This window comes from Somniosus microcephalus, chromosome 4, assembly GCF_052327205.1.
Source record: "Somniosus microcephalus isolate GS21.2 chromosome 4, FLI_Smic_1.0, whole genome shotgun sequence".
In the NCBI taxonomy this organism is placed as follows: domain Eukaryota; kingdom Metazoa; phylum Chordata; class Chondrichthyes; order Squaliformes; family Somniosidae; genus Somniosus; species Somniosus microcephalus.
The window spans coordinates 26337230-26350462 of NC_140990.1; the positions used below are offsets into that span (position 1 = coordinate 26337230).

The following is a 13233-nucleotide window of genomic DNA, read 5'->3' on the forward strand; positions in this document are numbered from 1 at the left end:
GCGGCGGGGATGCTTACCGCTACACAAAAGGCCCACTCCGCGCAAAAGGTGACACCCATACGTTTCCTGCGCCTTTTCCCTCCCCGTGACTGGAGCCCTATGATGCCACTTGAAAGACCAAGCTATCATCTGTCCTTTTTGCAGCGCCTTTGACTTCTCATTACCAATGATGAGCAGGGGCTGCGCCTCCACCTCCTTGAGGAGATTGCTGAGGTCATCATCAGTTCAATTGTGAGTTCTTTTAATGCCGTGAATTGTGCTCATTCCAGACATTTCACGTTGTTAATCGGATTGGGCCTTTGGAATAGCGGTAGGATCCCCGCCGCTGGGCCAGACAGGGTAGGGTTTCAGAACCCCGCTCCAGACAGTCCCGGGAAGTGGAGTCGGAGCTCCGGCTCTAAATTCTGGGTTGACATCCAGTGGGATATTTGCGTCCGTGGGTGTGGGTGGCCCCCCCTCCTTGTATAGCTTGTGGGAGCCCGTAAAACCCTCCCGCCATAGGACTAACCACCCTAATGGCTGGTTCAAAGATGGTTACGGTCACGGAATGAGCGTTAATCACGGCCATAAATCCTTCCACCACTTCATACAGTTCCCCAAAGGGAACAGTGTGAAGGCACGTATGACGACGACATTGCTAAATAAATAAGTGGAATTAAAAAAATTCTTTTAGGGCTTTTAAATGTCTTTAAATTGCTTTAATTCTGTTTAAAACTACTTCAGATTCTTCAAAATAATGTAAACGTTTTTAAAAGTTTATAAAAGTTACCAAAATCTTCAAAAAACTTCCAAAACCCTATTTAAACTGCTGCTTTGCATGTAAAAATGCTTAGCAGCTTGTCAGAAACATTGGGGGCGTGTCCTGTTAAACTGAGACCTCAAGGGGCGTGTCTCAGTTGCACAGTGCGCTACAGGCTTCGCGCTGGCTGCAGTCCTGGGCGGCGTGACGTCAGACGCTGCCCGGGATTCTTCTGTTTCAAAATGGAATTCCAGGCGTTCCTGGAGGTGAATGGCAGGCGCGTCGGGTAAGTGCATATCGGGGGCTTACACGCGCGGCAAGCCTCCGACCCGAATTACTGCCCCAATATATATTAACTAGCAGGGGAGCCCCACGGTGCGAGGGCAATTTTGGGGTGTGCTGTCTCCTTGCCCCTGTCTGTCCCCCCTCTCGGGCGTGGTCAATGTGTGGGCCGGAAGCCTGGGACTGGATTTGGGCTGTCGGCAGTTGGAGAAGCCTAGGCCCGTTTTGCACTGTTTTTTAAGCTAAACATTTCTAGCTTTTAATACCTTAAAAGATGAAAGTTAAATACTTATAAAACATTTTTGGTAAATGTTTTTCAAGAAAAATAAGATACTAACCTCGATGAGCATATTTTTAGGTTGAGGCAATGGGGTTTTTAGCTTGAGGCAATGGCTGCCAGATCCCTGAGATGAAAACGATTAGCCCCGCCCACACACACACCGATTGGTCAACCATTAGGTGACTGAACTGTAGGATTGGTCAATCATGACGGCACAGGATTGGTCGACCTTGGCGTCAGTCAATCAATGCAAATGAGTGGCTAATGAGTGGAATTTTGAAGGTTTTTTGTATAATGCGCGAACAATTTTTGTCCGACTGAAAAGTAAGTACGCTTACGACCGTTGTCGAATCGTAAGCTTTCTTTGGATGTAACGCACATGTAGGTACGCTCTATAACTTTCGAGCGCATAGCCGGACAGACACTCACCCGAGGACAGACAGACAGAAAGACGTATCCGTTTATATATATATACTAGCTCAAGTGCCCGGCGGTGCCGAGGCTTTTTCGAGGGCATGTTGTTGTTGGAAGAGAGAGAGAGAGAGCAACTTGGGGGGGAGAGAGAGAGAGAGAGAGAGCGCGACTGGGGGGAAGAGAGAGAGCAACTGGGGTGTAGTGAGAGAGCGACTGGGGGGTAGAGAGAGAGCGACTGGGGGGAAGAGAGAGAGAGACTGTGGGGAAGAGAGAGAGAGACTGGGGGGAAGGGAGAGAGCGCAGGTGGGGGGAAGAGGGGGGAAGGGAAGGCGCGAGGGGGGGAAGGGGGGGAAGGGAGGCCGGGGGGGAAGGGGGGGAAGGGAGGGCGGGGGGGGCGGGGCGGGGGGGAAGGGAGGGGGGCGGGGGGAGGGGGAAGGGAGGGGGGAGGGGGCGGGGGGGGAGAGGGGAGGGGGGCGGGGGGCAGGGGGGGAGCGGCGGGGGGAGGGGGCAGGGGGGAGCGGCGGGGGGCGGGGGGAGGCGGGGGGCGGCGCGGGGGGGGCGGGGGGGAAGGGAGGGGAAGGGGGGAGGGGGGAAGGGGGGGAGGGGGGAAGGGAGGGGGGAGGGTGAACGGAGGGGAAGGGGGGAGGGGGGAAGGGATTGGAAGGGAAGGGGGAGGGAGGAAGGGAGGGCTTGAGGCTGAGAGACGGCCACGCCCGGTTGCCGGGGTAACCCTGCCGCGCCGCCCCGCCCCGCACTCTCGAGAGCCCCGCTCTCAAAGCCCCAGCCACCCCGCCCCGCACTCCTGAGAGCCCCGCTCTCCGAGCCCGCCCCGCACTCCCGAGAGCCCTGCTCTCCAAGCCCCAGCCGCCCCGCACTCCCGTTGCCGGGGTAACCCTTCCCGCTCACCAAGGCCGAGGTCCGCACTCTCGAGAGCCCCACCTCCACCCGCCCGAGCTGAGCGCGGAACAGAGTCTCACCTGCTCCTGCTGCGCGCGCACCCTGACCCTCGTTGCTGACGCCGTTGCCCCGGGTAACGTGACACGGGGGGGGGGGCGGGGGGGGTGAGGAGCTTAGCAGCAGTCCAATTACCTAGCTCGGGCCTGGCTGGGCAAGAAAGGCCCAGGCTTTCAGGCCTAAGAAAAAAACGGGGAAAGGTAGGAAAAATAATCTTCAGGTTAGGTAAAATATTTACAAATGAGTGATTTATTTTAAATCCATTTAATAAATTCAGTTTTATTTTGCTGGAAATGTATATTTGAAAAGAAAGACGCAGAAAGCAGGAAAAAGAATGGAAGCAAGATGGCAGCTACTCACCTCGGTTCAGAACGATAAGGCCCGCCCACACACGCACCAATTGGTAGACCGTCAGGTGACCAAAGCGTAGGATTGGTCAATCGTCCCGTCACTCGACCGTCGGAGGGCCCGGCCGCACGCGGCAGCAAGCCGGCGCACGATTGGTCGAGCTCGAGGTCACTCTGTCGCTAATGAGCGGATAATGAGATGCTAATGAGCGGAATGTTAAGGTTTTTCAGATACCGCGGGCACGATTTTAGCCCGGCCGAAACAGAAATACGCTTAAAACCGTTTTGGAAAGGTAAACTTTCTTTCGACGTAACGCACGCGTAGGTACGCCCTGTAACTTTCGAGCGCATAGCCGCCCAGACGCGCACCTGCAGACAGACAGAAGGACAGACAGACAGAAGGACAGACAGAAGGACAGACAGAAGGACCGATTTATATATATAGATAGAGATAGACTAGCTGGGGGACCCCGGCTTTGCCAGGGCTGTTTTGGGTTGGGCGGTTTAAATGGAGTCCCAGGCTTTGGGGCCTCTCTGTGTTCTGCACGAATGTATTCTCAATTATGATTTGGACAAGTTGGGTGATTGAGCAGAAGCATGGCAGAGGCAATATAACGTGGATAAATGCGAGGGTATCCACTTTGGTGTCAAAAACATGAAGGCAGATTATTATCTAAATGGCAATAGATTGGGAGAAGGGGAAGTGCAACGAGAACTGGGTGTCCTTGTGCACCAGTCGTTGAAGGTAAGCATGCAGGTGCAGCAGGCGTTCAAGAAGGCAAATGGTATGTCGGCCTTCCTAGCGAGAGGGTTTGAGTACAGGAACAACGATTTCTTGCTGCAGTTGTACAGGGCCTTGGTGAGACCACATCTTGAGTATTGTGTGCAGTTCTGGTCGCCTTATCTGAGGAAGGATGTTCTTGCCATGGAGGGAGTGCAGCGAAGGTTCACCAGGCTGATACCTGGGATGGCAGGAATGACGTGTGAGGAGAGATTGGGTCGATTGGGCTTAAAATCGATGGAGTTTAGAAGAATGAGAGGGGATCTCATTGCAACTTATAAAATTCTAACAGGACTAGACAGACTAGATGCAGGAAGGATGTTCTCGATGGTCGGGGTGTCCAGAACCAGGGGTCACAATCTAAGGATAAGGGTAAGCCATTTAGGACAGATATGAGGAGGAATTTTTTCACCCAGAGAGTGGTGAACCTGTGGAATTCTCTACCACAGAAGGCAGTAGCGGCCAATTCATTAAATATATTCAAGAAGGGGTTGGATATATTTCTTAATGTTAAAGGGATCAAGGGATATGGGGAGAAAGCAGGGACTGGGTGCTGAATTTGGATGATCAGCCATGATCTCATTGAATGGCGGAGCAGGCTGGAGGGGCCGAATGGTCTACTCCTGCTCCGATCATCTATGTTTCTATATTTCTATGTTTCTAAGAGATCCACCTGCAACTCTAGATGACATTCAATCATTGGAAACTCAGTGACTGAAATTAGTTATATTCTACCTGACATTTATTTCAAATGCCTTAATATAAACAATCATTTTGCCTCCATGACTCGTTTAATTCAATTGTAAAAGCTCCGAACTACAGACACTTTTCTACATTATTTATATTGTTACATATTTTCAAGTCAATTCAGTAGGGAAATCAGAAGGAACTTCTTTACCCACAGAGTGGTCAGAATGTGGAACTCGCTGCCACAGGGAGCGGTTGAAGCGAATAGCATCGATACATTTAAGGGCAATCTAGATAAGTAGGTGAAGGAGAAAGGAAAAGAAGGACATGTTGATGGGGTGAGATGGAATAGGGTTGGGAGGAGGCTCCTGTGGAGCAGTAACACTGGCATTGGCAGATTGGGCCGAATGGCCTGTTTCTGTGCACTACATTCTGTGTAATTCTTTGTAATATTTAATGTCCATGTTTGAGAGATCGGATTGCAGTAGTTTATGTGTATCCCTAGTTACTGTTAACTGAAACAACACTGGGCAGTGAGCGCGTGAGGGCGAGTTTCTAATGTTCCTATAAAGGACATCAGGAACACCCGAGGGTACAAGTACTGACTAGAGGGAATCCCATTTAAAACCAGCAAGAAACCATTCACCGAAAGGAAGAGAAATATCGGACTTCACCGGCCGGGCGGGGGTGTGGAGACACCGGTCTCTGGGCCGTTCAAAGCACAATCCGGGGGCAGTGAGATTTACTGGAGGGTCGGTCTGCGATTGGACACGGGCCTTTTTCTCAGCTTTGGATTTCTTACACTCCTGAGAAAAGACAGCAGCAGCAATCCACACATTTCTGGAAAGATAGAACAGGCGGGGGATCCTTTCTTTGGAAACGAGAAGACCCGATATAGGTCTTTAAACTTAGGCTGTAACTATTTGTAACACCAAATTTCTGATTGGTCCCCTTGGAGGACAATACCATATTCCTTATTGGGCCCTTTGGAGGAGAAGACACACCCAGCAGTTTGTCTGGAACGTGTTATTAGATCCTGCCTGCCTGAGTAATCAAGATCTTTGCAATGTGTAATTTGATCCATTCAATGACAGCCAAACTCCAGAGCTCACATTGCCAACGCTACTGCTTTCAGAGAACAGACAGGGCTCACCCTCCCGGGTTACGAGCATTCACAGTGCCGAGTTCAGATTGGAAGGGTTGAGGCCATGCAGGGATTTTAACATGAGGATGAGAATTTTAAAATCAAAATGTTGGTGGACAATTTTCACCCTCATTTTTTGGGGGGTGGGGGATTCGCGGCCCCTTTACTGGACTGTGCGGGACGTCCAGACAGCTGGGTGGCCGCACAGGGGTGCTGGGTGAATGGGACTTGCTCCATGTTAGGACAGAAGCAGCAGAGTTTTGGATGAGCTCAAGTTCATTGCGGGTGGAGTATGGGCGAATGGCCAGGGGAACATTGGAATAATTGAGTCCGGGAAATAACACATAAATATAATGTTAAGCATGTTGCAGGACCAACACATAATACGCTCAAACTTTTTAAAGTTGATGTATTTATTGCCCATCTCTAGTTGCCCTTGAGCGGGTGGTCTTGAACTGCAGGAGTCTGGGGAGGGGGTGGGAGGAGAATGAGAACGTGTTGCAGGTGTAAAGGGAATGGGGGTGGAAGAACGTGATCCAGGCTTAGCAGAAGGCGGGGGATCGTGATATATTTGTACATCCGGATTACGTTTTGGCTCGCATCCCCTGCTCCTTTAGACAAGGATCACATTCTCCACCCCCCAACCGGTTCCAGACCTTTTCTCCCCGAGATCCTGACATTCTCCCCCCTCCGAGACCCTCCCTCTCCCGCTCCTCTCCCCCCATCCCCGTTCATTTCTCCCGAGATCCCCTCTCCTCTCCCCACTTCGATCCCCTCTCTTCTCTGACATTGCGTATCTGACTGGAATCAGAAAATCCTGTTATGTGCCAATTATGGCTGCATGAGATAGTGAGGCTGGAAAAACAGCACCGCCGAAAGGCCACTTTGCTTCATTATTATCTTGTTCTTTCGAGCCCTGGTTACAGAGGTACAATATTTGGGGTAAACGCACGGATGGCCAGCATTCAACCAAGGATGGCAATCAAAGTTAATTATCCTCTGCAAGTTTTCGGGTCCACCGCCACCCCTGGCCCATAAATCCCGCCCACTCGTGCGCCTTCGGCAATTAGAACCAAATTTGCGCGCTCCCCAAGACTACCCCTTCAATTCACACTCCCCTCCACCCCCTTCGGTCGCCTGGTACAAATACTTGAACATGGTGGGTATTACAGACACACAGTAATGCAGAGCACGGGAGAGAAGGTGTACAAATATTCTGCACGAATGTATTCTCAATTAACCTTAGAATTTAACCGCACAGGAACAAGTGATAAGCCCATCAAGACTGCACTTTCCTTCTAGCTCTTCACACTCTTTAATAGTCATCTCTTTCCAGCCCCTATCCAATTACCCTGTTAAAATAATTCAAGCAGATATTCCACATTTTCCCCTCATTCTTTGTAAAGAATTGTTTTTTTCACCATAAAAATGTATCTTTTGCCGAGTCATATTTCACACCAGGGGTTATATTTATTGTCCGCCTGTTTCCACAAGAACCAGTAGAGTTTCTTCTTTCCTTTCCGTTGGTTCAATCCGTCTTTCACCGATCGGGTTGATGAGCGGTCTCCACCTCCTGTGATTTCCCGGATTCGGTGTCCAATCTGCTCAGAGATTCTCTCCACTCAGCAGGGCCAAAAACCCGGCCAGCTCCTGGCTGAAGGAGGTTGGGTTTGGATTCAGTGAGTTAATAAATCGGCAATGGCGGGCTACGGCTCCCACAATTCACAGCGGCAGTGAACAGCCCATTGTGACACGCGCCACGCTGCACTCTGGGAGAAATATCCACAAATGCGAAGCTGACCAAATCCTTTAATGGCAATGTTTTTATTCTCTCATCCGCCAAACATTCACTTTAATCGATTAAGATCGAGCGGTTATTTTGATAGAAGCTGAAATAAATATTAGTTTCAATCGAGCCGTTTTAGTTAAATAAACAGCAGATATGCGCAGCGTTTCAACGTCAAACCAACATGGCCGACTGGACGTCACACCAACATGGCCGACTGCTCGTCAAACCAACATGGCCGACTGCCCGTCAAACCAACATGGCCGACTGGACTTCACACCAACATGGCCGACTGGCCGTCAAACCAACATGGTCCACGATGGTCACATCAACATGGCCGACTGTACGTCACAAAACATGGTCCACGATCGTCACACCAACATTGCCCTGCAGTTGATGATGCCAAAATCCATCAGCACGCCGCAGCAACGTTATTGGTTGTTTCCCCCATTGATTCAGGTTCAGGAGATCACCGGCCGTCTCCAGCTTCCGCTCAGAGCTAAAGAGCCCCAGTTTGCTGCCCCTGTGACCCCTGACTCAGTCATGACCCGGATTGTGGGTGGGCAGCACAGAGCGTCTTCGGGCCCTGCATTCCATGAGAATCACCGAGCACGGAGCCAGTGAAAGCCTGGGAACAGGGCAGAGAGACGAAGGTGACAGTAGAGGGGATGGAGGCCCCGGATAGGGAGAGGGGTGAGCGATTGTAGTAGAGGCTGAGTTTAAACACCAACTCCATACATTCCCAATCTCCCTTCTTCCTTCTCTTAACCCAATGTCATATTCAACGAAAGGAGACCTCACGCCTGAATTGCAGGAGTATCTAGGAATAGCATAACTGCATTAGAAGGAAAATGCCGGAAGACACTCGGGCCTTGCCAGAAATCTCTGGAGATGTTCAGGCGGCACGGAGTCACCGAACTAATCTGATGAGACAGTTAAGGAAGTGGAGAGAAAGTTCAAGGGAACAGGGAGCAAAGGTCTGAGGGTCACTGAGGATCCCTGGTGATGTTCAGTGAGTTCGGGGGGATGGTCTGAGAGGGAATGGAGTAGAGCAGGGAGAAATTTCGTCAGGGAAACAGGAGACAGAGGGCCGATGTTAATGGGTGTAGATGAGATTGAAGAAGGCTTGGAGGTGGTTACCCCAGTGCTGGGCCGAATTTTCTCTTTGGTCTGTGTGGACCATTTGAAATCGTGTCTCCTTTAAAGGGGCGATTCAAAACAAAAAATACATTCCACTAGTGCCCACCCGAGAGGAGAGCTCCAATCGCACGCTTGGCCTGAGCAAATCCAAAATTATGTTCGAATTGAATTAGATTTTATCACTACATTTATCTAGTTGTTCCCACTGGGCGCAGAAGGCTCCAACTGTGTCTGTGGACACCGCGAGATCCCTCAACTCCTCTCCCTCAAATACTGTCTAAAAGCTGGAGAACGTGTGTGTATAACAGAACAGTAGGAAAGGAGCTTTGTGTCAGATAGGCCCCAGGCTCTGGGAATCAACCCCAGTGTTTGTGCTCCCTGGTGCGTCTGCGCCAGATATCTAACCCGTGCTGTAACTGCCTTGGGACTGTTCGATGGGACAGTGCAGGGGGAGTTTACTCTGTGTCTAACCCATGTTGTACCTGCCTTCGTAGTGTAGAGGGAGCGTTACTCTGTATCTAACCCGTGCTGTACCTGCCCTGGGAGTGTTTGATGGGACAGTGTAGTGGGAGCTTTACTTTGTATCTAACCCGTGCTGTACCTGCCCTGGGAGTGTTTGATGGGACAGTGTAGAGGGAGCTTTACTCTGTATCTAACCGTGCTGTACCTACCCTGGGAGTGTTTGATGTGACAGTGTAGAGGGAGCTTTACTCTGTATCTAACCCGTGCTGTATCTGCCTTGGGACTGTTCGATGGGACAGTGCAGAGGGAGTTTTACTCTGTTTCTAACCCATGTTGTACCTGCCTTGGTAGTGTAGGGGAGCTTTACTCTGTATCTAACCCGTGCTGTACCTGCCCTGGGAGTATTTGATGGGGCAGTGTAGATGGAGATTTACTCTGTATCTAACCCGTGCTGTACCTGCCCTGGCAATGTTTGATGGGACAGTAGAGGGAGCTTTACTTTGTATCTAACCCGTGCTGTACCGGCCCTGGGAGTGTTTGATGGGACAGTGTAGAGGGAGCTTTACTCTCTTTCTAACCCATGTTGTACCTGCCTTGGTAGTGTAGGGGGAGCTTTACTCTGCATCTAACCCGTGCTGTACTGCCCTGGGAGTATTTGATGGGGCAGTGTAGATGGAGATTTACTCTGTATCTAACCCGTGCTGTACCTGCCCTGGGAATTCTTATGTTCATCAATAAATACACATTCATATTATGAACACAGCTAACTTTTGCTAGACACTTTTATTGAGCACATGTGTGCTAGGTACAGTATCTGCAGAGGTTTCCATCTTGACTGCTGCCTTCTGGGTAGCCTAGTGCCTCATGCGTAATGTAGTCTTAATATACATACAGCTGGGTAGTGTAGTCTTATACACACAGCTATATACAGCTCTACACAGCTCTACGGCTCCACCTAGTGTCCACTATAGAATGACATGTTATTGATCATTACATCCCCCTTTCTTTGAGGTTTATCAATATCAATCAACTTTCAAGAAAACAATAAAGATAATATCTGTAACACTTTTGTTAATGCTCTATAAACATAAACATTTTCAAAACAGTCAACACATTTTCAAAGCTTTACATTGTACTGAAAGATTAAGTCTGTCAGGCTTTTTTACTTCACGTGTGGATCTTCTCAACATGGGTAAGTCTGATGTGTCTTCATGAGATTGTTCTGGCGGTGAATGACAAGATGCAGTTGCGGCATTGTCATCAATCTGCTCATGGATAGATCGAGGTCTCCTTGCGATCTTTGCTTGAAGAGGGTTTCAGTGTTTCCTTCACTCTTCATGCCATAACTCTCAATGTAGTCAATGCACTCTCGAAAAACTGCGGGCAGCTGGATCCCATCATACAGCATAGTCCTCTCAGCAGCCTCGGCTAATGGAACACCAAAGATTGGCCTGAGGGTAGAAGGGGTATCCACCGGAACTGCTTCCTGCTCTGGTGCAGGCTTCTTCTTTTTCTTTTTCTCTTTCCACTGCTTAACAACATCTGCTGCGGTTATATCTTTTGACGTTTTCTCCTTGTGTTTTTCCTCTTTGTGCTTTTCTTCCTTTGGCTTCTCTTTGGCCTTAAAATCTTTTTCTTTCTTCTTGGAGAAACTAGGCTTTTTGAAGACATGGATACCCTTTGGCCTTTTCATCCTTGATGGGCTCTCTGCTTCATCACCTGAGTCATCTGGTCTGCTTATGGCACAGTTTATACGGTAGACTCTCTTGACCAGTTCTAAGTCTTCACAAGCTTTGTCACCTAGTATCGAATCAAGTCTTTCAGCCACAACAGAAAACATGAGATGATGCACTTTGTCTTTGACTGTCACTTTAAGTCTGCATACACCTAAGCTATCTATTTTCTGTCCATTATAGTCTTTCAGTAGTACTGGCTTTTTCTGTATTTTGGGCTTTTCTTTCATATTGTTAATGTCACTTATACTGATTAAGTTTGCTTTTGCCCCAGTGTCCAGTTTCAAGGTAACTAATGCTCCATTTACCTGCAGTGGGATCATCCATTTGTCCTCTTTTACTGCATTGACTTTATGTTCAGCATTGTCCATTTATGAGGGCTGCACATTTTCTGTATCCTTTTTGATATCGTCATATGACACCATTCGTACAAAAAATGCCTCGCTTAAATCAGTGTCCTCAATCACATTAACTCGTTGCCCTTTCTTTGTTTTTACTTTTGAAAAGCATTGTTTGGCAAAGTGATTCTTTCCATTACACTTTGTGCACATTTTTCCAAACGCTGGGCATTGTCTTAATTGGTGTTTGTAACCATAGCGTTTACAATTAAAAATTTCATCCTCCGATTGCTTTTCATTTCTGTTCTGCCCACGTTTCTTCCCCTTGTAGGACACAGCACCGACAGCAGCATTATCACTCATTACATTGCATCATTATTGATTTCACTGAAAGTCTTCACGTGCTTTCGAGCTAGCTTGCTGGCTTGGCATGTTTTCACCGCATTTTCCAAATGTAGTTCGGTTTCTCTCAACAGATGTTCCCTGACTTTTTTATCATGAATACCAAACACAATCTGGGCACGAATCATGGATGATTTCAGCTCAGAGAAATTACATGTCTGTGCTTTCAGTTTCAGATCAGTTATAAAGCTATCAAAAGTCTCATTTTGTTGCTGTGTCCGAGAACGGAAGATGTATCTTTCATACGTCTCATTCTTTTTGGGAGAGCAATGTGCATCAAATTTTTTTAGCACATCTTCTAATTTTTCTCTGTTCTCCTCTGGATTAAATACAAATGTATTAAATACCTCTATCGCCTGTGGGCCTGCAACTGTAAGCAGCAATGCTATCTTCCTTGCATCTGGCTTGGTACCGAATCCAATGGCTGCAATGTAGAGTTCGAATTGTTGTTTAAGAGTCTGCCAAATGTAGTCGATTTTTTCTGTGAGTTTCAAACGCTCTGGTGGCTTCAAATTCTCCATGTCGCTTTTCACAATTTTCAGCAGATCTTCACCACCCTGGTACCATCTTATGTTCATTAATAAATAGACATTCTTATTATGAACGCAGTTAGTTTTTGCTAGACATTTTTATTGAGCAGATGTGGACTAGGTACAGTATCTGTAGAAGCTTCCATCTTGACTGCTGCCATCTGGGTAGCCTAATGCCTCATGGGTAATGTAGTCTTAATATACATACAGCTGGGTAATGTAGTCTTATACATACAGCTATATAGAGCTCTACACAGCTGTACGGCTCCATCTAATGTTCACTATAGAATGACATGTTATTGATCATTACAGGAATGTTTGATGGGACAGTGTAGAGGGAGCTTTACTTTGTATCTAACCCGTGCTGCACCTGCCCTGGGAGTGTTTGATGGGACAGTGTAGAGGGAGCTTTACTCTGTATCTAACCCGTGCTGTACCTGCCCTGGGAGTGTTTGATGGGACAGTGTAGAGGGAGCTTTACTCTGTATCTAACCGATGCTTTACCTGCCCTGGGAGTGTTTGATGGGGCAGTTTAGAGGGAGCTTTACTCTGTATCTAACCCGTGCTGTACCTGCCCTGGGAGTGTTTGATAGGGCAGTCTAGAGGGAGCTTTACTCTGTATCTAACCCGTGCTGTACCTGCCCTGGGAGTGTTTGATGGGACAGTTCTGAGGGAGTTTTATTCTGCCATGTGCTGTTCCCTATCAGATTGTGATGGAGCACAGCATACAGTACTGCTTGTTAATAGAACGTGGCATGTGACTGTGACAGAGCATAATATTGGAAGAGACTGTGAGGTGCGCCTGGTCGCCCTGCAGTCATTCCGCTTCTGGGCCACATGAAAAGACATTGGTAAAGGTGTTGTTACTCTGTTGGAACACTGGATCGCGCAGTGGCTACTTATCCGATGGGACCGATGTGGTGGAGACTTGGCGAAAGAAATTCAGCAAAGTCCAAGTTAGTCCGTTTGTCATTCCAGATTTATTAACAATTTTACAGAGAACAATTTACAGAGAAGTTTTAAATCTTAACACAAGGTGAATATAACAACTGGGCGTCACATTGAGACCAGAACACAGGCGGTCTGAGCTGTCAGCTATCTTTACAACAGTAACAGACACCAGAGAGAGAAAACAGGGGCTGTACATAAAGGGAAGGGAACAATTGTGAATTAGGAATGAGAAAAGAGAGTTATTTACACATGAAATATTCAAG

General features: G+C 48.2%; 1 pseudogene; it reads right to left on the reverse strand.

The window, feature by feature from the left end:
* LOC147118437 (uncharacterized) overlaps positions 1-13233 on the reverse strand; it is a 725353-nt pseudogene that overhangs the window by 471097 nt on the left and 241023 nt on the right.